At 45.2% G+C, this 27,227-nt stretch overlaps 1 pseudogene; it reads right to left on the reverse strand.

Annotated features, from left to right (window-relative positions):
- The window catches only part of LOC140912890 (up-regulator of cell proliferation-like), a 128,941-nt pseudogene extending 104,560 nt beyond the window's left edge, over positions 1–24,381 (reverse strand).
- Between the last annotated feature and the right edge of the window lie 2,846 nt (positions 24,382–27,227).

The raw sequence follows: 27,227 nt of genomic DNA on the forward strand, positions 1-27,227 counted from the left end.
GCAAGAAGAATGAAGGGAGCCCCTTCAGGTCACTTGGAAGGAGTTCAGATACTGTATGGACTGCTGATGACAAGAGGGAAGCCATTTGCTGAAGGGAGGTACAAAGTCCCTGGCACTGACCAAATCCCTAAGCTCTGTCCATGGCAGCAGTTCCTGGCCCATCCCCTTTGCTGACCTTCTGATAACATCTTCCTCCCCTGGGTCTAGGGAGCAAACTCTGGGTCCCTTCCCTCACTCTGGCACAATCTGTGCCCAGAGTGTCTGAGTCCCTTACCGAAAATGGGTCTCTCCTCCCTTCTCCTCCCTGTGGGGTGGGGGAGACTTGTACCCCCATTTTACAGACAGGGAATGAAGGTGAGGAAGTGACGTCTCCAAGGTCACACCGAGCAATGTGGGGGAGAGCTGGGAACTGACTGGGTTCCACAGGAGTGCCCTCCCCACAGGGGCAGCTTCACTTTCTGCCCTTCCTCCTCTCCTTCCCTCTTGACCCGTCTTTGAAGGGGGCTCTGAAAGGGAAATGAGCAAGGCTTTCCTCCCCGCTCTGTCTTCCAGGTTCTGGGATCTGTCCATGTCGCCAACAGCAATGCAGCCTGCAGCTGGCCCGGCTTGGGGAGCCATGGCCTCATCCTGTGAAATCGAGAAGTACTGGCTCTCTGGGATGCTTAGATGGAAAACCACACACCCCACCCGGAGGTAGGAGACACCCATTCCCAGGTTGTCCTGAGGAGCCGCAATTCCTCCAGGAGCTGGGGAAGGGCACAGTGATCAGTTTATCAAAAGGTAGGGAAGGATCGTGTAAGAAGAAGGTCTAAGAGAGAAGGAGCATGAGCTACTCTCTGTATTTGGGCATGGCAGGGATCAAGAGAAGGGACAGGGGCTGTTAGAGGGCAATGGTGAGGTACAAGGGGTGTCAGAGGTGGGGGCAAGGCCTGAAAAGTTCAGATACATTAGAACAATTGTGCCAGAGACTCACCGGTTGAGGTGCTGAAAGCTCTGAACTAGGGTTGGCCAAAATCATCCTCCTCAGATGGGAACATCCCAAAAGTCTGTAGAAGCTCAGCCTCTGAGGTGAACGTTGTGGCCCCAACCTCTCTGCTCTGTACCTCACAGGATTCCCACTGGCTGTTCCAATCCAGGATGAAAACTATGCCACCGAAGTCTCACAGCACCTGGGCAGTGAAGTGGCCACTTAAACCCACTGTGATGCACAGACCTTGCCCTGGCTCTCTGCACACGGCTGAATTTCACCCATTCAGAGTGTAAGGAAATAATTGGCTGAAGGCCTTTTTCTGGTCGGATGTGGTTCTAGGGGGAAAGAACCATGGAGATTTTTAACCCGTATTGCTCCCGGGACTGGTGCTGCAGTGATGCAGAGAAGTGCTGATGCACTGGATTTTTTTGGATTCCCCCCCTCCCGCTATTAATCCACTCTCTTCCTCTCTTTTAACTGGTATTCTAAGGGCACCCCATGCTTCATGTGGGTATTCTTGGGTGGGCAGATTGCATCAGACCTGCACCACAATAAATACTAGTGAATGACATATGCAGACACTAAAGTTCTGCAGCCTAATTCTCAGAAACTTTCCTCTTCAATGTAGAATCAGGATTTTGTTTTTAATTTATTTTTTGAAGGTGCTAAGCAGATGCTACCCTGTAATAAGAGGAAACAGAAGCAAAAACTGAAAGAATGTTACTTAAACCAATGAACAGATGCAGAGAGTGGAAACACAGCAAAGCAAGCGAATGTATCCTGTGAGTAAATAACCTGGAAGCAAATGGGGGAGAAAACCTCATCTGGGTAATTGTGGTTCTTGGGATAAAGATCAGGTTCCTGGTGCGTAGCCTGGCTGAGATTCTGCCTTTTCCCTGGATCCCAGACCTGGGCTTCACACGTCATTCTCCTTATTTTATTCCTAGGGAAAAAGGATCCCCAAAGGAGGTGTGAGGATCTTCGACTAATGTCTGCAAGAAGCTTCAGCCACCTTCACTGGTAGAAGTCACTTTCTTTCCTACAACGCCACTAGTGCCCTTTCTGCTCTCCAGGCCTGCTCCCTGCAGCAGGACAGAGACACCCCTTAACTCCCCGAGTCCTGATTTCCAGCCATTCAAGGGGCTGGGGGCTTGCATTGCCCCCACCCCCACCATCAGATACTTTTCCGATGGGAATCTCCCTAGAGCAGGGGAGAAATCTGTTCTTCCTTTAGAACCAGTCTGCTCAGTAAATCAACCCACACTGACCTCATCTTGGCTGCTTTGTTTATCCATGATTAGTGGTGTTGCCGGCACCCAGTGCCGAGAGGCTGAACAACAGCTTGAGTTGGTTCGTTACCTGGTGTGCTGCACCCAATAATCACAACGGGGTGGAGAAACAGAAAAGTTTATTTGCAGCTGCAAAAAGGTACAGGGAGAATAAAATCTCAAATCCTGCACACAGAGCAGGAAGTTACACAGGCTTTTATACATTCTTTTTTCCAGCATACTTATCCAATAGCAAGCTGCCCCAAGTATCCATATAGCCAGCCAATCCAGTTCCCAGCTAGTTCCCTGATTTTCTGTATCATTTGTTAAACTATACATAAAGCTGCTTTATTTAGCATTGTTCTTCCATCTTTCCCCTGTTTGGCCTTGCTTAGTTGCAGGCAGTCTGACTCTGCAACATATTGTTGCAGATTCTTAGCATAACTGCTGTGTGTGCCTCCAGGCTGGGGCGGGGGGGGGCAAGGACACGTGGGCCTAGTACGCAGAGCTGCTGCGAGTGCCTCCAGGCAGGAGGGGGGGCCAAGGACACTTGGGCCTAGTGCGAGGGGGCTTTATCGACAGTCGTGGTCTTCCATCCCCTCGAGTTACCTAGTGGCCATGCCCCAGTGTCCCCAACAGTGGTATCTTTGGAAATTCCTTCGCGTGTGGGGGAGTGAGGTGGAGCGGGGGATACGGGAGCTCCAGCAGATTCCCCTGAAGAACACCACCCTGTCTTTCTCTGGTCAGGGTCGGACTAGCCGTCCATTGCAGAGGTGAAGACCAGATGGGAGCTGCTGGATTGACCTTGATGCCATGTCCTTGTGTGGATGAAGGACCTACATCTCAGGGATGGCCAGCAGCAGATGTACCATGTGTCCAGGAATGGTCTGAACAACCTACACTGACAGGTAAGTAAAGTCATGGCCACATGCAGTGGTGAGCTGGAGCCGGTTCGCGCGAACCGGTTTTTACATTTTGAAGCCATTTTAGAACCAGTTGTTAACCCGCTTCCCTGCAGGGGGCGCTGAGGCTTTGATGGGCTCCGGCCGGGAAGTGATGTAATTCCTCCTCTGGCCGCCGGGGGCGCTGTGCTGTGGAAGCCACGTGGGCTGCCGCCTGGCCCTGGGCATGAGCCCTGGGGCTGCTGCTGCTCCCCTGGCCCTGGGGCTCCCACTACTGCCTGCTGGGTCCCCGGCTGCTCTGCTGGGCCTGGGCTGCATCCTGCTGCTCTCCCCGTGAGCACCCACCACCCTGCCCGCAGCCAGCCCCCGTCTCCAGCCACCCCCCACCCCCTGCCCGCAGCCAGCCCCTGCCGCACCCCCTGCCCGCAGCCAGCCCCTGCCCACAGCCAGCCCCTGTCTCCAGCCACTGCCGCTCCCCCTGCCTGCAGCCAGCCCCTGGTGCTGCTGCTGCTCCCCTGGCCCTGGGGCTCCCACTACTGCCTGCTGGGTCCCTGGCTGCTCTGCTGGGCCTGGGCTACGTCCTGCTGCTCTTCCCGTGAGCACCCACCACCCTGCCCACAGCCAGCCCCTGTCTCCAGCCACCCTCTTCCGCTCCCCCTGCCTGCAGCCACCCCCTGCCGCACCCCCTGCCCGCAGCCAGCCCCTGTCTCCAGCCACCCCCTGCTGCTCCCACCCCCACATCCACTGGTGCCCTGCTGTTCCCAGGGCAGTAACCCTGCACACCTGCTTCAATGATGGGGAGAGGGAGCAGCTGGGACCTACACATGTGCACACCCTAGGGTGACCAGACAGCAAGTGTGAAAAATCAGGACACGGGGTGGGGGGTAATAGGAGCCGGGGGGTAATAGGAGCCTATATAAGAAAAAGACCCCAAAATCAGGACTGTCCCTATAAAATCAGGACATCTGGTCACCCTAGCACACCCCCAGGGTGTGGCGGGGACCCACACATGTGAGCTCCTTTTTAGTATAGGCCCATCTTTTTAAAAAAGAACTTTAGGCAGGATTAATATACATCCATATTTTCCCAGGCAGGTCAGGCTTTTTGGTTCTTAAATCGCCGTCCAGGAGGAATTTTTAAATTTTAAAAATTCCTCTCGGGAAAATACAGACTTATGCTAACTCTGTTTGTACAAAAAATACATACTGGGGCACATCCCTTAAATCAGAACTTTTTATAGGGAACCGGTTGTTAAGATTTTGGCAGCTCATCACTGGCCACATGTAGACACCACAGGAATTGGGGGGATTGAACCAGGGTCCTTCAGCACAAGCTCCGCTCACTCATTGTCAACCAATCCAGCTCCACCCACTAGACCTCACCCCCTTTCACAGTCACAGAATCCAGGAGCCCTAAGTCTCAGATCCATGCCTCACATCACAAGGCCAAATATCCTCCCTTTATGGGTGCTGTAGAAGGGACCATCTGCACAGACCCCTCTACATTCCCCCCATCAGAGACTGCAGCCACGGGTGACCAGTGAATGAGCAGAGATCTCCCCTGTGGGAATCAGAGGGGCTGCACATTTGGGGTTTCACAGGGAAGGCGTCTGGCAGCCATTAACAGACTGACCCTGTGAAGAGATTTTCCATCTCTAACAAAGGGTTTCTGTTCCCCCAGACCTCAGCCGCTCAGCAGAATGCAGGAGAGCCGAGTGCTGATGGGCTAGAGGGGTCACAGGAGTCACCGTGCAGCAGCTGTGGTGTCTGCAGTCAGCATGGGCCAAACCCTGTGCTCCAGGCTGTTTCTCTGTATTGCGAAGGGGAGTTTGGCTAGGGGAATCGGTTGCTGGTGCCTGTGTCCACAACTGGGATGTTTTCAGGAGACTACTCAATGGTCCATGAAGCGCCATCCAAGCAAGTGGAGAGTGGACATTAAAGAGCGAGGCTGGGACCTCCACGGAGCTGCTGCAGTCCAGCATCCACAGCCAGAAGAGAGACAATGGGAAAGGTACGGAGATGGCTGGCCACAGCAGCAGCCGCCATCTCATAAACCTCTGCTCTTGCTCTACACAACAGAGGCAGGACAAAGAGCCACACAGTGAGAGCTTGGGTTGCAATGAGCAATACACGGTTTTTCAGTAGATTATGCTGCTCTGACAGTCTACTGCCTGTAATGTGCACATCCAGCCTCCCAGGCTGACCTCAGTGGGAGTTAGGTGCTCTGTGCCCACAGGACACGGCTGGCCTTACTAGGAGGTGAACTGAGGTGGTCGACTCAGGTGCCAGACTGTGGGGGGCACCAGTAGGACCCAGAGTGTAGAAAACTGTGTCTGCTGCTGGTGCATGTGGATTCTCTCTGCTCGAGATGCACAGAGAGGGTGGAGTGCTGTGCTGGAGGCAGGAGGGCACAAGAGACATAACAGGCAGGCAGGAGAAAAGGTGAGAGAGAATCACAGAAAGCAGCAGGAGCTGCAGGGAGAGAGAGGAGGAGGAGCCTCTTATGTACCTCTCTAGCACGCCCAGGAGCCTGGACTGATTAACCCCAGCTTCTCAGGGAGCTTCCTGTTTCCTGCTGCTTCCCTGAACCCACGTGAGGAGAACAGGAAGTCAGCTGAGGTAGTAGGAGCCAGTTAGGCCCTTAAGACGCTGATTACTTCCCTCACTCAGGCCCTGCTACCAGCCTGCTTATTTGTCCCCTTCAACTGAGCGTTGAGAGCCACTATAGCTGGCACAGAACAGCAGTCATGAGTGAAAGAAGAAAACGTCCCTCTGAGGCAGCATTCAGAAAAAGAGAAATGCTTCTTTTGCTTTCTTTATCTAAGCAGGAAGGAGCTCTCCTGTGATACGTAGACACAAATGTTCACGGTGAGCCTTCCGGCCCCAGTAAGGGTGTGAGTGGTGAGGAGATACCTGATCTTCCAGTTAGTCAGAGTGCAGGTGACCTGGCAGCTACTGCAGCATCCATATCTGCATCTCCAATGGATGTAACCATGCACGATCCTGAAGAAAAGTGTAGCTCAGAGAAGAGTGTGGTGGAGGCGCAAGAAACTGCTGCTGCTGAGTTGAATTCCTTGAGTCTAGATGATCCAGGACTGTGGACCCACTTGAGCAGTAGCCTGAGGGACTTCCTTGTACTGCACGGGCCACAGCAAGTGAAAAACTTCATGTTCCCCAAAGACAATGAAAATAGTAGTTCCCATCCAACACATTACTGGCATGAAATCCCCAATGGTGAGAAAGTGGAGAGGCCACGGCTTATGTATTCAAAAATCGAAAATACTGAATTCTAATGTTCCAGCCTCTTTGGGCTCTACAGAAACAAAGGACTGGAAAAATCTGGCTAGAAATCTGGCATGCCATGAGAAGGCAGCAAATCACCAGAGAGCATTTTATAGGTGAAAAATCTTGAGATGAGACTAAGGTTAAAGGCCTCCATAGATGATCAGCATCAAGAGAAGATTGCATCAGAGTCTCTTTCCTGGCAAAATGTTCGGAAAAGGCTCCTTGCCATTGTGAGAATGCTTGCTACCCAAAAACCTAGCACTGCGTGGCATGTCAGATCAGCTGTATGTGCCAAACAATGGAAACTTCCTTAAAATTGTGGAGCTGATGGCTGAGTTTGGTGCTGTACTCCAGGAGCTTCTAAGAAGTGTCATCACCCAAGAAATGTACACACACTACTACCTTGGAAAACCATTTAAAATGAGATCATTCAGTTACTGGCAACAAAAGTCAAATGGATGATTGTGGGAGATCTTAAGTCAGCAAGATATTACCCTGTTATTCTGGACTGCACACCTGACATCAGCCATACGGAACACATGCCTTTCATGGCGAGTGTTGTGTGCAGGCCACAGAATCTCACCCACCCACTCCTACAATAAACCTCTCACCTGCGTCTGAGCTATTGAAGTCCTCAAATCATGGTTTAAAGACTTCAAGGTGCAGAGAATCCTCCAGCAAGTGACCCGTGCCCTATGCTGCAGAGGAAGGCAAAAGAACCCCAGGGCTTCTGCCAGTCTGCCCTGGGGGAAAATTCCTTCCTGACCCCAAATATGGCAATCAGCTGAACCCTGAGCATGTGGGCAAGATTCACCAGCCAGATACTACAGAGAACTCTTTTCTGGGTAACTCACATCCCATTCCATCCAACATCCCGTCCCAGGCCACTAGGCCCCATCTACCACAAATAGTCAAAGATCAATTAATTGCCAAAATCATGTTAACCCATCATACTATCTCCTCCACAAATTTATCAAGCTTAATCTTGAAACCAGCTAGGTCTTTTGCCCCCACTGCTTCCCTTGGAAGGCTGTTCCAGAACTTCACTCCTCTGATGGTACTCTCTTCTAATTTCAAGTCTAAACTTCCTGTGGAAGTAACAAAAAGGGATTTAAGTTCAGCCATCTTAGTTCTGTTGAAAAGAAAGCAAAAGTCAGGCTAACTCTAATGCAAAACTTGTAAAGGCAAAACTGGTAAGCGTATAAAAATTGCAAAGCAAAGTTGGTTTTAACCTTGCCTTACAATAACAATAAAATGTAATTGTTTAACATTTTTTGCTACAAATAAAATATAAACAAGTATAAACAAAACAAAGCTTTATTATTACATAAATAATAAAAAGCTATAAATACTTGCTTTACATTTTTTATACTTTAAAAATTTGCGTAAGGACACTCTGTCCAAACGGACGTCTTCCTTCTTGCAATTGCCTAAAAATAAAACTGTCTCTAACTTGTTGCATCCAAACTAAAAGTAAGAACTTGTTTTCTTCCACAATTTGGTGCCGTGACTCAGATAACGATTCCCGGCTAAAACAGCAGCAACTACTACAAACCTTTCCCCTTCAAAGTCCAAAGCACCAAACAAAAGGTAAAAAAAACCTATAAAAATCGATACTGGGGTATCAAAAAAAATATCCTAACCATGGGACTGTCTGTCCCTTTGGGCTCACGCCATGCAAACTTATTTATTATGCAACAAGGCCAAATGCACAGTGGTGCTGAAAAACTTTTTTCCGCACCCCCAATATGAGGTTGAGGTCAAACCTAATCAAAGCTAAAAAATTTTGCTGCCTCAATAAGGGTGTATTACGTCCAAACATAAAACATTAAGGTTATAGATTAAAAAAATGCATCTAAATATAAAAGTAAATAAAATAAAAGTAAATAATAAATGTGTAAAAAGTAAGTGCCGTTATCGAGGTCTGGGACTTAAGCTAACTTCAGGCACACCAGGGCCCTCACTCTCTAAGTAAAAAAGTTCTAAACATAAGGGGGGAGGGGTCAGCCAAACCTCGTGACCCAGCAAACAGTGCAAAAAAGTAAAAGCCCTTCCTACTTATAAACTGCTACCCCGCAAACCCTTTCCCTAAAGTATATAAAAATCTTTTTAGCTTTTAAGCAGCTAACACAGCAAACAAAATAAATAAATAAAATCATACACGTCAAAAAAAAAGCTACAAAAACCTCCATAAGTCTCAAGTGCAAAAGCCAAAAAACTCCCTCCCCAAATTAAAAACTCAAGTACAAAATGTAAAAACTAAATGTAATGCAACCAAATGCCTCCCTACCCAAACTATATTGTTAACCCTCTCAGCTCTTTCATATCCCCAATTAGTTAAAGCTAAATGAAAAAAACAATAAGGGGGGGGGAGGGTTAATTTAAAAGTCAGTTTGGCCTAAAAATAAAAAAAGCTGCCCTGCATTCAAAAATCAAAAAACAGAGACCAAGCCAAGTAGAAAAAAAACTGCTTTCACACCCAGCTGGCTGAAAAAAAATATAAACACACATAAAACAAAAAGCAAATAAGTTGCAAAACTAAAATTACATTTGCAAAGATTGGCTGCCTGGTAAAACCCAACAGTCTGCCTTTGCAACCCTAAAGCCAGAATGGTTTGAAAACGCTAAAAAGGCCACAAACAGCCGGCGTAAACTAAAATACCAAGCAAAGATCCCTAAAAGGAACGCCCCCAAAAACCCAGGGCATAAAAATCGCTCCGAAAAGGAAAAGCAAGTTACAAAATTTTGCAGCGTACCTCTAAACAATCTATACACAAAACAACCTACCATCCACCTCTCTCTCTCAATCTCTCTCTCCTACCCCCAGGGCTGGCTAGCCCGGGCAGCGTGTGTACATGTATAAAAGTGGGTCAAGGTTTAAGTATAAACATTTTTTCTTCCTTTAAGTGACGTAAAAGCAGTTCCTACACTCACCACTGTGTTAGTTTATTAATAAAGATTTAAAATTCAGTCACATGGTGTGTGCTCTTCATCTCCGCCCCTGCGATCCTGTGGTCTTAGCCTAATTAACTAAGGCACAGGCAAATTGGTAACAAAAAATCTGAGACAGTTGAAGAAAAAATTGCAAAGGGAAAAAGCCCTGAACAGTGCACACCATCTATCTGTTTTATCCTTGTTATTTTACGCTTGCTTTGTTTGGCACTGTTGGTATTATAGGTTAAAAATTGCATAATTAAAAATAAGCCCCACTCTCCATTGTAGTATGCCTAAAAACCAAAAAAACGGTTTAGCATTCCGCTCTCCACCCCGGGCTGCAAACAAAGGGTGCAGGTGGGTCTACCCCAAGTCATAGCAAAACTAAGCAATAAAAAAAAATTTAAAAAATATGTGTACCCAACAGCTCAAAAAAATGAAGCAACTAAAAGCATAAATCACTATCCAAGCAGCAACTCAAACCTCCGCCCAAAACAAGTTGCAAGCCTTAAAACAAAACTTCCAGGCAAAAAAAGCGGAACGCACATGCCTGAAGCCCTGGCTAAGCAAGTACCAGCCCTTCAGGAACATGTGAAAATGTAACCATGTGTGCTCAGCATATGCCGCAATGGCCGTGTGTCTGCCGTAAAAAAACATGAAACAGTGAGAATGCCAATTGGCCATGCATTCTGCCCAGGTGGCCAGCCTCACACACCACCACCCGGGTAGCCCTTGGAAATAAAAATGTTTCCAAAAAAATAACCCAAAGGGGTGGGGGCTAGTTCAAAAGCCCACCCTCCTTGCTAAAGTGGTAATAAAACAAGGCTTGTACCCATAAAAAGGAACGGTTCTGCAAAAAAAGCAAAATCGGGCCCAAGCAAGCAACACAAATTTTTTTTTAAAAGTTAAAAACTTTAAAAGCATAGCTAATAACAAGCATTAAAAATTTAAATCCCTAAAACAATTAATTAACTTAGATTTTACTATTTTAAGTGTCATTTTAAAAAATAAGTAATTTTAAAAAACTAAAGTTAACTCTATAATTGCTAAAAAAATTAAGTAGTTAAATTTTACAAAATGCTGGGAAGAAAAAAGAAATTCTTGGTTTCTTTGCAGCCAGTTGAAAGAAAAAAAAAGGGCCCTTTTCAAAAAAAGGTCTGCAAATAAATCCAGGCAAAAAAAAAATGATTTAATTAAAATCATTTGGCCATAAACATTTTAGTCAAATGAGCTAAAAATACATAAGGGGTTTTATTAAAACCTAACTGCCCCAAGAAAAAAACGGGGGCTTAAAATGGGTTCAAGCAGCCGTAAAATCTGCAGAACAATGCCAGGCATTAATAAAATGTGTTAGGTCTCTGTATTCACAGGTAAGACAAGTCCTGCTCCAAGAAACTTCACCCAGCCTGCCATTGGTTAAAAAACAGGTAACTGGGTCTACGTACAGGTCCATCAACACAAAACTGCTCTGGCCCCACGCTAAAAAGGCCCTTAGCAAGTCCTGCTAACTACCAACACTGCTGTAAAGTGCCAAGAGCTCACTGCCTGAACCCATGCTTCTTTCTGCAAGAAAGTCCCTCGGCCTGAAAATAACTCCACTTCAACTACTAATCAGCCTGTCCCTCCTTCTGGTATTGCTTTTCCTCCTTCTGGACAGCAAAACTAACAAACAAACAAACAAACTGAAGTGCTAGTAACCGCTCACTTGTCCAGTCATGAAATTACCACACAGCCAGCATTTGCCAAAAAAACCCAGACCACTGCAGGGTAACGTGCTGGTCATTCTCCCCTGCATGGTACTAAACCACAACTGCTTCAAACAAAAAAAACCCGCTCTCTCTGCTAAAACTGCCAACGTCCAAAAATTCCTAACTACAAAAAATATTAAAAACTAACCCTGGTAAAAAAACAAAAAATTATACACTGGCCAAAAAAGCCTTGTAAAACCCATGCTTAACAAAGTGGTATTAATTAAATGTGGGGCTTTATTCAACAGGCTGCGCCCTATGTTTTTAAATAAGTATCTTCAGCATGTATTGTCCTTTCTGATTGGCTGTTAAATAACAAATACCAGAAACGCCTTGTTGACACTGCCCCCGCCATTTTCTCCACTATACTATCCCCCGTAACACATCCAAGTACAGACAATACCATAGAGTCTAATAACACCCAATAGCCAAGGCCTTCCCACTTTAGTAATTTATTTAAATATTGTTTAAAAATATTTTTAACGTTCAAAATATCCCATATAAGCAAACAATTAAGTAATACAAACTGGTCAGTAAAAGTAAAGGTATATCACATGACTACAAATAAGCCTAAAAAATTTAAAATGTAAATTAGTGGGTTTTATAATGGGGTTAATATAATGGCCATTCCAGGGGTCTGTAGTATATATATAAAAAATGGGTCCTTATTGATTTTGGTGACCCAATTAGAAAATAATTAAATTCATATTTAAAAAAGGTGTGTTCTGCCACCAAAAAATTACCTGTACTAAAATAGTCCCAGTAATTAATAACCTAATCTGTACCATATTGCAATATACCCCTTCCTATGCTATTCATGTCAATGCTTCTTAAAGGTACATAAAAAAATTTAAACAAATGTGGTACCGTATTTATTGAAAAAAAAGTTTTAAAATACTAATTTACAGTAATTTATGTTCCATTAAAAATTGTAAAATTTGTTTGGCCCTATCTCATTTCAGGTCAATTTTATATATCCAAACTGCTCCAAGGGGGCTGCTGTTCTGTTGGCACAACAAAGGCCCTGGGTCTCCTCTAGAAAAAGGAAATCTGGTAAAACACCTGTAAAATGGTGCCAGGAGTGCAGCAGCAATTTAAAACATTTCAAGGCCAACAGCATAATAAAAAATTAAAACAGCTAAAAAAGGCCACTGGTCTTATTACTAAAGGACAGTTAACCCAGGTACAGGCTAAAGTTGGTAAATTACATGTTATCTCCACCCTTAGTTCAAGGACCCAAAAGCGGTTAACAAAAATGGTATTAAATATCACTAAGGCAAAAAAAAAATGCAGTAAAATCTGGCATGTTCAAACATGCAGAATTTCCCAGATAACCAGCTAACGGCCATTCAAAGTGACCTTAAGCATCAGGCTTGGTCCATTGCCCTTACTAGTGCTTCAAAAGTGCCATCTCATCTGTGGCCGTAAAAACAAACTTAAATGTTTTCAGGGTAAAGTTTCAGGCACTCTCAGTGCTCCTTCCAAGCCTATGGGCCGGTTAAAGGGGTGTGGGCTCCCACATACCAAATCCTGCCAGGTCCATAAAAAAAATGCAGGTAAAGTTAAATAATTCACCGTAATATTTAAAAAATTAAACCACCTTGTATGCCTAGCCAATTTGTTGTCAGTGCTCCTAAAATAACACCTAATGTTTAAATAAAAATAAAAAATTAATAAACACTTTGGCCTTTAAAGCCCCCACAGCTTCAGTGCGTACAAAAGCTAAAGCCAAAAAAAGTCATCACTGTTTATAACAATGGTTGTTAAAAAGGTAGCAAACAGAAAACGACCCGAACAAAACACCGAATTTCCCAGTTAGTAACAGCTGTGTAAATGTTGAGGCCACCACTTTGTAAAATATACATTTTAATCTCATCACTGCTGCCAACAATTCCATTATTGTCCTGCAAATAAAGTCCTACAATTAAATCTTAGGTTTCAAATACCTTTGAATTAAACTACCTTCATACCAAACCAATTCCAAAACCTACACTCACTCCTACCAAAGGTTCAAAAAAATTCTAAATTACAAGGTCAAATTTATGCACTTCAAGTTATATTGTATTTATGTACTTCATTGATGTACATATATATTTATGTACTTCAAAGTATATTATATTATACTTCGAATTATATATTCAATTAAAAAACATGCATTCCACAGTTTATAAAGTGTCTATCATAATGTAGTGTGTTATGTAACTAAGGCTATAAATCAACCCCAGCAGATTGTTACAATAAAAACAGTAATGTTTATACTGTTTTCATGTAGTTTAAAAATATGTTGTTGTAAAAAATGTAATAACAAAAATACCTTTCATGTTCAAACAGTATGCTTTGTTGTTATATCCAGTCACAGTTGATAAGGCTAACCATTTAATCTAAAATCAAAAATACAAAATCTAATAAAAATAAAAAATATAAAATGGTAGTTGTGCTAAAAAATGCACAAAAGGCGGGGGGAGAGTGTAAAAACAAAATTAAAAAACATTAAATGTCGGCCTCTCAGTTGATTTAAAAACAAAGCAACAGTCAGGCTAATGCAGAACCATAATAACGCAAAATATGTAAAGGCAGACCTGCTTAAGCGTATAAAAAACTGCAAACAAAGCTGTTTAACCTTGCCTTAAAATAAAAATAAAATGTAATTGTTAGCAAAAATTTTTTAAAACAAATAAAATATCAAAAAAGTATAAACAAAGACACCATCTTATATAATCAAAGGGTATAAATACCGCTTTATATTGTTTATACTTTAAAAAACTACTAAGGCAAAGGTATTCTTCATCCATTGCATTTCTTCCCTTGCAATTGCTTAAAAATAAACTCTTTTTGGCTTGTTGCATTCAAACTAATATATTATGTGTGTATATATATATATTTATTTTCTTCCACAGTACTAAACCACAATTGCTCCAAAACAAACAAACAAACAAAACAAACAAACAAAGCCGCTCACTCTGCTAAAACCGCCAAAGTCCAAAAATTCCTAACTACAAAGAACATTAAAAACTGGCCCTGGTAAACAAGGCGAAGCGTTATACACTGGCAAAAAAAAAAAACCCTTGTAAAATCCATGCTTAATAGTGTGGTATTAATTGGGTTTGGGGGTTTATTCCAAGGCTGCGCCCTGTGTTTTTCAATAAGTACCTTCAGCATGTATTGCCCTCCCTAATTCGCTTTCAAATAACAAATACCAAAGGTGCCTTGTTGCCACTGCCCCTGCCATTCCCTCCGTGATACTTCTACCCCCGTAACACATCCAAATACAAACAACATCAGACATTCTAATAAAACCCAATGGCCAAGGCCTTCACATTTTAATAATGTAATTAAATATTGTTTAAAAAATTAGGTTAAAGGTTCAAAATATCCTATCTAAGAAAACAATTAAATAAAAAACAAACTAGTCCATAAAAAGAAAAGTATACAATATCACTACAAATAAGCCTCAAAAATCTAAAATTAAAATTAGTGGATTTTATAGCGGGGTTAATTTAAAAGCCATCTTAGGGGTCTATAATATGTCATAAAAAAGGTCCTTATTGTTTTTGGTTGCCCAATTAGTAAAGAACCAAATTCATATTTAAAAAAGGGTGTGTTCTGCCACCAAAAATTTACCTGTACTAAAATAGTCCCAGTAATTAATAACCTAATCTGTACCATGTTGCAAAATACCCCTCCTATGCTATTCATGTCAATGCTTCTTAAAAGTATTTTAAATTATATAAACAACAAATGTGGTATGGTACTTTACTAAAATAAATGTGTTAAAGTAATAGTAATTAATGCTATATTAAAAACTATAAAATTTACCCTTGCCCTATTTAGCTTTCAGGTCACATATATCTATCCCAACTGCTCCAAAAAAGCTGCCATTTGGTTAGCAGAGCAAAGCGCCCGTGTCTCCTCTAAAAAAATATTGGGTCAAACACCTGTCAAGTGGGGCCAATAGTGCAGCAGCAATTGAAAACATTTATAGAAGCCAACAACATAATAAAAAATCAGGGCAGCTAAAAAAGGCCACTAGTCTTATGACTGAAGCACAGTTAAACAAAGTGCAAGCTGAAATGGGTAAATTACATGTTATCTCCGCCCTTAGGTTAATAACCCAAAAGCTGTTAATAAAAATGGTATTAAATATCACTAAGGCAAAAAAAATTGCAATAAAATCTGGCATGTTCAAAATTTCCTAAATAACCAGCTAATGGCCATTCACAGTGACTTTAAGCACCAGGCCTGGCCCACTGCCCTTACTCGTGCTTCAAAAGTGCCATCTGATCTGTGGCCGTAAAAACAAACGTAAACGTTTTCAGGGTAAAGTTGCAGGCACTCGCAGTGCTCCTGCCAAGCCTACGGGCCGGTGAAAGGGGTGTGGGCTCCCACATACCAAATCCTGCCGGGTCCGTAAAAACAATGCATAGAACATGAAACAATTCACGGTAATATTAAAAAAATTAATTCCCCTGGTATGCCGAGCCAATTTGTTGTCAGTGCTCCTAAAATAACACCCAATGTTTACATAAAAATAAAAAGCCAATAAACATTTTTGGCCTTTAAAGCCCCCACAGCCTCAGTGCGTACAAAAGCTAAAGCCAAAAAAAAAAATTTGTCACTGTTTCTAACAGCGTTTGTTAAAAAAGTAGAAAACAAAAACCGACCCTAACAAAACACCTGCTCTTCCAAGCTAGTTACAGCTGTGTAAACGTTAAGGTCACCATTTGCAAAACATACATTTTAATTTCACCATTGCTGCAAAAAATCCTTATCTATTGGTCTGCAAATAAAATCCTATAATTAAATCTTAGGCTTCAAATACCCTTTCATTAAACCACCTTAATACCTGACCAATTCCAAAACCTACACTCACTCCTACCAAAGGTTCAAAAACTCTCTAAATTACAAGGCCAAATCTATGTGCTTCAAAATATATATCAAATTAAAAAACATGCCTTTCATACCATCTATAAAGCATTTATCTTATGGACTAATTATAATATATTGTGCTATGCAACTAAGGCTACAAAATAACTCCAGCATATTATTACACTAAACACATTAATGTTTGTATTGTTTTTGTTTAATTAAAAAATATGTTATTGTTGTTATAAAAAACAGAATAACAAAAATACTTTTCATGTTCATACTAATTATGCATTATCGTTACATCCAACCAAAAGTTATGGAGCCGATCCTTTTAATCTAATATCAAAAATACAAGGTCTAACAAAATAAAAGTTTAAAAATGATGGTTGGGCTAAAAGCACTGAAGAGGGGAGTGTGAAAGTAAAAAAGGGCATTTAAGTGCAGCCATCTTAGTTCTGTTAAAAAAAAAAAAAAAAAAAGCAAAAGTCAGGGTAACTCTAACCCCTAAGAACTCAAAACTTCTAAAGTCAAAACTGGTGTAAGCGTACAAAAATTGCAAAGCAAAAACCTTGCCTTAAAAGAACAATAAAATGTAATTGTAGCAAAAACATGTTAAAAACAAATACAATATAAAAAATGTATAGACAAAGCAGAGCTTTATGTAATAAAAAGGTATAAATACTTGCTTTACATTGTTTATACTTTAAAAATTTGCATAAAAACAGACACCCTGTCCAAACGGCTGTCTTCCTTCTTGCAATTGCCTAAAAATAAAACTGTCTCTAACTTGTTGCATGCAAACTAAAAGTAAGAACTTGTCTTCTTCCACAGTATCCATTTGTTCTTGTGTCCACATTGGTACTGAGCTTAAAGAATTCCTCTCCCTCCATGGTATTTATCCCTCCGATGTATTTACAGAGAGCAATCACATGTTCCCTCAGCCTTCTTTTGGTTAGGCTAAAGCAGCCAAGCTCCTTGAGTCTCCTTTCATAAGACAGGTTTTCCATTTCTCGGATCATCCTAGTAGCTCTTCTCTGTACCTGTTCCTGTATCCTTCTTAAACATGGGAGATCAGAACTGCACACAGTCTTCCAGATGAGGTCTCACCAGTGCCTTGTAGAACGGTACTAACACCTCCTTATCTCTACTGGAAATACCTCACCTGATGCATGCCAAAACCGCATTAGCTTTCTTCACGGCCATATCACATTGGTGGCCCATAGTCATCCTGCGGTCAACCAATCCTCCAAGGGCCTTCTCCTCCTCTGTTACTTCCAATTGATGCATCTCCAGCTTATAACTAAAATTCTTGTTATTAATCCCTAAATGCATGACCTTACACTTCTCACTATTAATTTTCATCCTATGACTATTACTCCAGTTTACAAGGTCATTCAGGTCTTCCTGTATGATATCCCGGTCCTTCTCTGAATTGGCAATACCTTCCAGCTTTGTGTCACACACAAACATTATTAGTGTACACTCACTTTTTGTGCCGAGGTCAGTCATAAAAAGATTAAATAAGATTGGTCCCAAAACCGATCCCTGAGGAACTCCACTGGTAACCTCCCTCCAGCCTGACAGTTCACCTTTCAGTAGGACCCTCTGTAATAATTAGTATTCTTGAACTAATAATTCCCCATGTAGCACCATAACAAACGCCTTACTGAAATCTAGCTAAATTAGATCCACTGTGTTTCCTTTGTCTAAAAAATCTGTTACTGTCTCAAGGAAGGAGATCAGGTTGGTCTGGCACGATCTACCTTTTGTAAAACCATGTTGTATTTTGTCCCATTTACCATTGACCTCAATGTCCTTAACTACTTTCTCCTTCAAATTTTTTTCTGTACTACAGATGTCAAACTAACAGGCCTGTAGTTACCCGGATCACTTGTTTTCCTTTCTTAAAAATAGGAACTATGTTAGCAATTCTCCAGTCATGTGGTACAACCCCTGCGTTTACAAATTCATTAAAAATTCTTGCTAATGGACTTGCAATTTCATGTGCCAATTCCTTTAATATTCTTGGATGAAGATTATCTGGGCCCCCCATTTAGTCCCATTCAGCTGTTCAAGTTTGGGTTCTACCTCGGATATGGTTATCTCTACCTCCATAGCCTCATTCCCATTTGTCATGCTACCATTACCCTAAGATCCTCATTAGCCTCATTAAAGACAAAGGCAAAGTACTTGTTTAGATATTGGGCCATGCCTAGATATCCTATGATTCTATGATTATCCTTAACTTCCACTCAGTCCTCAGTGTTTAACTGTCCCACTTCTTCTTTCTTTGTTTTCTTCTTATTTATATGGCTATAGAACCTTTTACTATTTGTTTTAATTCCCTTTGCAAGGTCCAACTCTATATGGCTTTTAGCCTTTCTCACTTTATCCCGACATGTTCTAACCTCAATAAGGTAGCTTTCCTTGCTGATCCCTCCCATCTTCCATGCCCTGTATACTTTCTGCTTTGTCTTAATCACCTCTCTGAGATGCTTGCTCATCCAGCTTGGTCTACAAGTGCTGCCTATGAATTTTTTACCCTTTCTTGGGATGCAGGCTTCTGACAGCTTCTGCAACTTTGACTTGCAGGAATCCCAGGCCTCCTCTGCCTTTAGATCCATAAGTTCTTCAGTCCAATCCACTTCCCTAACTAATGTCCTTCATTTTTTTAAAGTTAGCCCTTTTGAAATCAAAAACCCTACTCACAGATCTATTTTTTGTTATCCTTCCCTTCAGGTTAAGGTGAATTGGCTCATGATCACTGGAACCAAGGGTGTCCCCTACAACCATTTCTTCTAGGAGGTTCTCACAACTTACCAAAACCAAATCTAAAATGACATCCCCAGTTGTTGGTTCAGCAACTACTTGATGAAGGAATTCATCAGCTATCGCATCTATTAAAATCTGAGCCCTATTATTATTACTAGCACTTGTCCTCCAGTCTATATCTGGGAAGTTAAAGTCTCCCATGAGCACACAGTTCCCATGAGTATTTACTTCATTAAAAACATTAAAGAGGTCTCTATCCATAGTGTGGAAGAAAACATAAGTTTTTCATTGTGTCCTCCACCGCTTGGGTCACCACCACTGCTGCCTCTGTGTCTGTCTTTCTCTTCTCACCTCAGTCCTTCTCCTCCAGCAGAACTCCCCCTCAACCTCCCCTGTCTCCAGCTCTGGTGGCTGGCTCCTCTGCCGCTGCAGCCACCTACACTCCTTCCGGCCAGATGAGGGATTTCAAAACGTTCTGAAGAGTGCGCAGAAATGGGTAGAGGAGCTTCACACTGAAGCTATTTCCCCACCCATTCAAGAATACAAGAGTCACCAAAGAAGACGACATTTTGTATATGAGGCACGGGAGAATCTCATAAGAGACCCCAAACAACAATTCAAAGCTGAATTCTTTAACCGGGTGCTAGACTGTGCGATACAATCCGTTGCAGAACGTTTCATGCAGCTCAAGGATCACAGCAGCATATTTGGGATGTTGTAGGATGTTCCCTCCTCACTGTACTGTACTCCTCACTGTACCTGAAGAAGACCTAAACCAGCAATGCAGGGCACTAGAGACCGTGTTGACACATGACGACATGTGCGATATTGATGCAAGTGATATAGGTGATGAACTGAAAGCCCTTTTCAGATACATTCAACAGGATCAACTCCAAAGGCTGTTCTGGAATATACGTGCACAAATAAGATGACCACCATCTTTCCAAATTATTTTGTGGCTCTGTGCATACTTCTAACACTTCCTGTAACAGCTGCCAGTGGAGAACACAGCTTCTCCAAGCTGAAATTAGTAAAATCACATCTACGCTCCACAATGACCCAGGAGAGGCTAGTCGGCCTTGCAACCATCTCAATAGAGTATGAGTTGGCCCAGACTGTGGACCTTCAGGAAGCAGAAGCAGTTCAAATCTCTGCAACTAAGAAGGCACGGAAGCACCACTTTGATTATTCAAACATCAAAATGCCAGTGTTAACTTTCAAATGCCTGAACAGCAAATGTAACTTTTCTTGTCTGCATAGTAAAGTGTACTGACAATTTTTAAACAAGACATTTAAAGTTGTTAGTTCTCCTTTATTGGGGTAGGTAGCAGAGCAGTACCACGGGCGGAGTAGAACAGAAAGAAGGCAGAATTGAGACCTTTCAAAGTTTTGGCCCAAGCAAGGGGGCATGGGGGTGTCATTTGAGCTCCCCGCCTGATAGGGTGACCAGACAGCAAATGTGAAAAATCAGGAGAGGGGGTGGGGGGGTAATAGGAACCCATATAAGAAAAAGACCCAAAAGTCGGCACTGGCCCTATAAAGTTGGGACATCTGGTCACCCTAATGCCTGAGGTGCCAAAATGTTGTGGGCCGGCCCTGCCGGCAGGTGCAGTGTATTGAATAAAACAAACACATACAAAACAGGATGTGATTGAACAGAATTAGTCATTAAATAACTTATTTCTCTTCTGTTTATCTTGATGGAGGTATTAAATCAGGAATCACAGACTCTGCGAGCCCCAAAGCTGTGGGAGAAAGGTGGCATAAATCCCAAGTTGGAATTAGACTTTCAACAAACCAGAGAGCCGGAGGAGACAGACCTTCCCCAAGACAATGTCCTCTTATCGCCCTTTGTTCTGTAGTGGCAGTGAACATGGTTAGAAGAGATTGGCACTGCCAGGTGTGAATGGGGCTTGTGAGAGTGAACTATTTTCATTGTATTCTGCAGATAATATCGCTCAGATTCAAAAGGAGATGCCGAGTTAACTCGAGCTACACCTTATGCATTGCCCTAACTCGACTCCTGTCCACACAGAAAAACCCTTAAGATGTGCTGCTTATAACTCAAGTGAGCTGGCCCCTCGGGGCACAGGCTAAAGCCTAAGTTAGCACAACTCACCAGCTAACATGATCTTTCTGTAGTATGGATGCACGCTAGCTGCACTTGAGTGCTTCTAATTCTCCAATGCCTTCCCACTCTTCCCCCTGTGTCCCAAGAAAGGACAGACAAGTTCTCCCACCATCCACTGGGAAAGAATCCATACAGTGGCTCAGCTCACTGCTGGGCAAAGAGCATTGGGATGAGCTCCTAAAAGTCTCAGTGCCCCACCTGAGTGAGTGTAGTGCCAGTCTGGAAACAGCAGGACCTTTGTTTATTCACAGTGCGGCTCTTCTCATGTGAGAGAGGCTGACTCAAGCCCAGTAACTGAGTGTAGAAAACTCAGGTTAACTCTGCAGTGAAGACAAAGCCTCAGATCTTTCAGCTGACAGGGATCTATTCTACCACAGTGGTTCTCAACTGGGGGGTCTGTGGCCCTGTTGGAGGGGGGGTGTCACAACAATAAAGAGAGACTGGGAGTGGCTACGTCATTATGGAAGGTAGCCTATTTCCCCTTGTTTTTTCCTACCCACCCCCCCGACGTTCTGGTTAAACTTGGATTTAAACTTGGAGAGCGGTCAGTTTGGATGAGCTATTGCCAGCAGGAGAGTGAGTTTGCGTGTGTGGTTTTTGGAGGGGGGTGAGGGGATGAGAGAACCTGGATTTGTGCAGAAAATGGCCCACCTTGATTATCATGCACATTGTGAAGAGAGTTGTCACTTTGGGTGGGCTATTACCAGCAGGAGAGTGAGTTTGTGTGGGGGGGTGGAGGGTGAGAAAACCTGGATTTGTGCTGGAAATGGCCCAACTTGATGATCACTTTAGATAAGCTATTTCCAGCAGGACAGTGGGGTGGGAGGAGGTATTGTTTCATGATCTCTGTGTGTATATAAAGTCTGCTGCAGTTTCCACGGTATGCATCCGATGAAGTGAGCTGTAGCTCATGAAAGCTGATGCTCAAATAAATTGGTTAGTCTCTAAGGTGCCACAAGTCCTCCTTTTCTTTCTCCCTACACATTTACTGTAATAACTCTAACTTCCCTTTTAACTAGAAATCCCCCTGCATTCAGCTTCCCTCAGTGCTGTTACAGCCTCTCCCACCCCAGCAGTTACCGAGCTGTGGCCCGTTGTGCCTGGGCACCCCAGCAGGAGCCACCGAGGTTCAGGGCTCCCTGGAGCCTTTTTACTGCCCCAGCGCCCCCATCCCCTGTGCTGAGCTGCTCGGAGAGTGCAAACCTTTCTTCTAGACTGGATGGATGTTCTTCAAACTGTTATTAACATGAAAGATCAGTGAACTGAGGGTGTGTCTGTGTCTCTCCAGCTTCTCGCTCTCCAAAACAGAGGACTGTATGTTTCTGAGCGTGTCTTCTCTCAGTTCGGAGACGTTCCTTCACATTCCCAGGCCAGGCCGTGTCGGTAGCAGTCAGAGAGACGGGGGTCAATGGCAGCAGGAGGGGACGGCTCTCTTTCACTGAATGAGAATGTGGGAGGCTTGCAACCCATGAAACAAAGAGCTAAAAATAATGAGGTGATTTATGAAAGGGGCCCCCGCTGTTACCCCAGCATTATGACTGAGACTGGGGTATGAATGAAGCCCAGTTTGTCCTCCCTTACAGGGGGGATCCCAAGCGTGTGACAAATGCTCCAGACCTCTCCCCTGGAGCCCCACAGAGGGGGAGCTGCAGTGACTGGGGCCTCTTGTACCCAGCTCTTGCCCCACCCTGCGCAGCACCAGAGCCTCCCGCTTCCCCTGCCGGCTCTGGGGCTGGGCCCAGACCCCTCCCTGACCCTGCAGCCTGGGCTCCCAGCACAGCCACAGCCCTGCCCAGGGGTCTGCAAGCCCTGAGGAGCCCTTTATAGCCCCCCCGGCACCCAGGCCAGCCCCTGATTGGCTGCTCCATTATCCTCTGTGCAAATTAGCTCCCACCCCCGAGGCTAATGAGGGCCCAGGTGGCTGTAAGGGGGGAGGGGAGCTTGGCATGTCCTGGGGTGACAGTTAAACCGACACAGCAGAGTCACCCTGTGGAGCTGGGGGTCACTAGGGAAGGGAGGGGGCAGTTCAGGGGGGCTGAGGTGCAGGAGGGGCTGCAGGGGTCAGGAGATGGGTTCAGGGGACCAGAGGGGGTTGGGGGTTCATACAGGGCTCATTAGGGGGACTGAGGAGGGGGCCAGGATGGGGGAGGGGCAGAGTCCAGGCATGGGGTAGATTTGGGGGGCAGAGTTGAGGGGATTGTTGAGGAGGGGGAAGTTCAGGGGCAGTTTACAGGGGTCAGTGTTGGGGAGGGGGAGAAGTTCAGGCTGACTCCCTCCCTCCCCAAGGCAGGGCTGTGGGGCACAAACTGGCTTTATTAGCAGGCAAGGACTTTCTCCTCCTCCCAGCCCCATGCGGTTTGGGGCTGGGGGCACAGAGGTTGGAGCAGGGGAGGGGTGTTATCAAGCCAAAGGGCGGGGGGTTGTTTGCTTCAGGGCAGGGAGCAGAATGGGGCGGGTGCCGTCCAAAGGGCAAGCGAAGGAGATGGAAGCAGGAGGCGGCAGGTGGCAGTTCAGGGGGCATGAGGGGCAGGAGGGGGAAAAGGCTTTTTGGGGGTGACTGAAGGGCAGGAGGTGCAGGGCGAGGCAGGGTGTCAGGAGGCGGATTCAGGGGAGCAGAGAGGATTTGGAGGGGTTAGTAGAAGACCCATGGGGAGATTTGTGGGGGGAGGGTGTGGGAAAGGTCAGATTACAGGAACTGTTGCTGCTTCCCCCTGCCCCCCCTCCCCCCAAATCAGCCCAGCTGGGCTCCTCTGCCCTGGGGTGGGGAACTCGCACGATGGGGCTGCTTGCACTGCAGCCCCAGCCCCTGCTAGGGTGCCCAGATAGCAAGTTTGAAAAATCGGGACAGAGTGTGTGTGGGGGGGTAATAGGCACCTATAGAAGAAAAAGCCCTGAATATTGGGACATCTGGTCACCCAAGCCCCTGCAGCATCCCTGCCCCAGGAGACCTGTTGCCCCATCACCCCCAGGCCGAGCTGTGGGAAGGGAGACCTGAGCCGCCCCAAGGAGGGAGGCCGGAGAGCCTCAGTGCAGCAGCAGAAGGGGAGAAGAGCCCAGTGCTGGGAGCAGCGGAGAGACAGAGCCCATATGTGAGGTGTAAGAATTGGATGGGGAGAGGTGGGAATTAATGATCACCTGGAGAGTGGGAGGCCCTGAGTGGCAACACTAGGATTGGTCGTGTTCTCTGTGTTTATTATTGACCTGGAATAATGGACTAAAAACTTGAGATAGGAAAACTTGCCCAGGCCACCGAATTCTTTTGTTTGGGTGGGTTGTGAGGAATTTCAAAAAGAGCTTGATAATGTCAGGCAACATTCAATGTGTCTGTGCAAGGTGCTGCCTTTCAAGAAGGCTGACTTAAGAAAATTCAGGGAGTTGGTAGGTAAGATCCCTGGGTAGCAAGTCTAAAGGGAAAAACAGTTCAAGAGTTGGCAGTTTTCCAGAGACATTTTTACTTGCCTGTAGCAAGGCGAAGGCTCACCGGCATAGCGCCTCCTGCTGGTCATCTTGGAAGTTAGCTCTTCAGCACTGGGAGCCCCCTCTGCAGGCTGGTGTCTTGCCTGCCTTAGGGCCCCCATATCCCTCCTGGACCGCAGTGCCCTTTTACCTTGGGGTGCTGCCCCCTAGCTGAACCCCCACACTCTGGGTCTCCCCTCCCAGGGGAACCCCCAACCCTCTAAACCCACCTTGCCTCAGTGGCTACTGCCAGTCATCATCTAGCCCCTGCTCACTGGGGCAGACTGCAGTCTGTAATAGCTACTCATCATTGGCGAGGGGGTAGGACCTGCTGCCTTTGCCTATCCCCAGGCTGCCCCTCTGCCTCCCCAGTACCTTTCTTAGGCCTTCAACAAGGCCTCAGCCTGGGGATTTAACCAGGCTGCTGCTCCCCAGCTCCCTTTGCCCTTCCCCAGCACTGCTCCACTTCAGGTACATTGCTCCCAGGCAGCTAGCCCTTCTCCCTCCAGGGCTAGAGTGACACTCCTCTCACTTCTGGCCCCAAGCCCTCTTATAAGGGCCAGCTGGACCCTGATTGAGCTGGCCACAGCTGTGGCTGCTTCCCGAATCAGCCTAGCCCAGCTACAGCCCTCTCCAGGGATGCTTTTAACCCCTGTTTTACTGGAGTGGGGCAGTTGCCCCACAACAAGGCCTAAAAGAAAACTATTCCACTGCATAGGAAAGATAGGAAGTATAGCCAGAGACCATGCTGGCTTAACCAGGAGATCCTCAATGATCTAAAAATCAAAAAATTGTTGTACGTAAAGTGGAAACTAGGTCAAATTACGACAAAGGATGAACATAAATAACACAAGTCTGTAGGGACAAAACGAGAAAGGCCAAGGAAAAAAACAGATCATAGCTAGAGACATAAAGGGTGACAAGAAAACATTCTACAAATACGTTAGAAGAAAAAGGAAGATCAAGGACAGGGTAGGCCCATTACTCAATGAAGAGGGAAAAAACAATAACCGAAAATGTGGAAATGGCAGAGGTGCTTAATGACTTCTTTGTTTCAGTGTTCAAGAAGAGGGTTAGTGGTAATTGGACATCTAGCATACTGAATGCCAGTGAAAATGAGGTGAGATCCGAGGATAAAATAGAAAAAGAACAAGTAAAAAATTATTTAGACCAATTAGATGTCTTCAGGTCACCAGGGCCTGATGAAATGCACCCTAGAATACTCAAGAAGCTGACTGAGGAGATATCTGAGCCATTAGTGATTATCTTTGAAAAGTCATGGAAAACGGAAGAGATTCCAGAAGACTGGAAAAGGGCATCTAAAAAAAGGGAAATAAGGACAACCTGGGGAAATACAGACCAGTCAGCTTAACTTCTGTACCTGGAAAGATAATGGAGCAAATAATTAAGCTCTAAATTTGCAAACATCTGGAAGATAATAAAGTGATAAGTAATAGTCAGCATTGATTTGTCAAGAACAAATCGTGTCAAACCAACCTGATAGCTTTCTTTGACAGGGTAACGAGCCTTGTGGATGGGGAGAAGCTGTAGATGTGGTATATGTTGACGGTAGTAAGGCTTTTGATGCAGTCTCACCTGACCTTCCCATAAACAAACTAGGGAAAGACAACTTAGATGGAGCTACTATAAGATGCGTGCAAAACTGGTGGAAAACCATTTCCAGAGAGTAGCTATCAATGGCTAACTTCCTGTCAGGGTGGTTAAGCACTGAAATAAATTGCCTGAGGGGTTCCGGAATCTCCATCAGTGGAGATTTTTAAGAGTAGGTTAGACAAACACCTGTCCGGGATGATCTAGATAATGCTTAGTCATGCCATGAGTGCAGGGGACTGGATTAGATCAGTGGTTCTCAGCGGGGGAGTCAGTGAGCCCTTTCCGGGGGGCCGTGGAGCCCCACGGCTGAAACCTGGAGCCCCAGTGCTGAAGCCTGGGGGCCCCCCCTTCCTCCTAAGCCAGGAGCAGTGCGGGTCTGAAGCCAGTGGGCCCCCTGCCCTAGTTAGGAGCAGCGCGGGGCTGAAGCCTGCGGTGCCCTCCCCATCCCCCCCAAGCCGGGAGTGGCACAGCCAGAAGCTAGGTGGGGCTGAAGCTGGCAGGGTCCCCACATCCCCTCCAAGCCAGGAGCAATGCGGTGCTCGAGCCGTCAAACCTCCCCTCCCCCACAAGCCAGGAGCAGCAGGCAGGCTGAAGCCGGGAGTCCCAGTGCCTTGCCCCTGAAGCTGGGCATTGCACTGGAAGCCCCCCTGCCTGCATACAGCCCATAGATACCCCCTGCCTGCACCCTGAGCTACCCCCTGCCCATACACAGTCCTTAGCTATCCCCTCCCTGTACCCTGAGCTACTCCCCTCATTTCACAGAGCCCCTAACTAACCTCCTGCCCGCACCTGAGCGGTTTTCAAACTTTTTGAACTGAGTCCCCCCTTTCAGTTATATTTTTGGTTGCATCCTCCCAGAGCCCAGAAAGCTGGGTGCCCTCCTGAGTGAGTCAGGGGGTGGAGATGGCACATCCTTCCTGGACCCTGCTGTGTGGAGCTGGGATGAGCCATGCCAGGCCTTCCTTACCCCCCCGCCACCAAAAAAAAAATAGAAGTAAAACTATGCCTATGCCCAAGTGTGTCCCCCTGGCCTGGAACCCACACTTCCCCCCTGCCGGCCCCTGTTGTTTTTATAGGATGTTTTTATAGGGGCCTCAGCAGGAAAAAGGTTGAGAACCCCTGGATTTGATGATCTCTCAAGGTCCCTTCCAGTCCTATGATTCTATGTGGAAAGGAACAATTGAAACCGGGTGACATGGGCAAATCCACTGAGCAGCTGGGCTGACAGATAGAGTACGGCAACTGCATGGCATGTGGCAATGAAGAGAAGAGATTCCCCCGT

The sequence above is a fragment of the Lepidochelys kempii genome, chromosome 6, assembly GCF_965140265.1.
Source record: "Lepidochelys kempii isolate rLepKem1 chromosome 6, rLepKem1.hap2, whole genome shotgun sequence".
Lineage (NCBI taxonomy): Eukaryota > Metazoa > Chordata > Testudines > Cheloniidae > Lepidochelys > Lepidochelys kempii.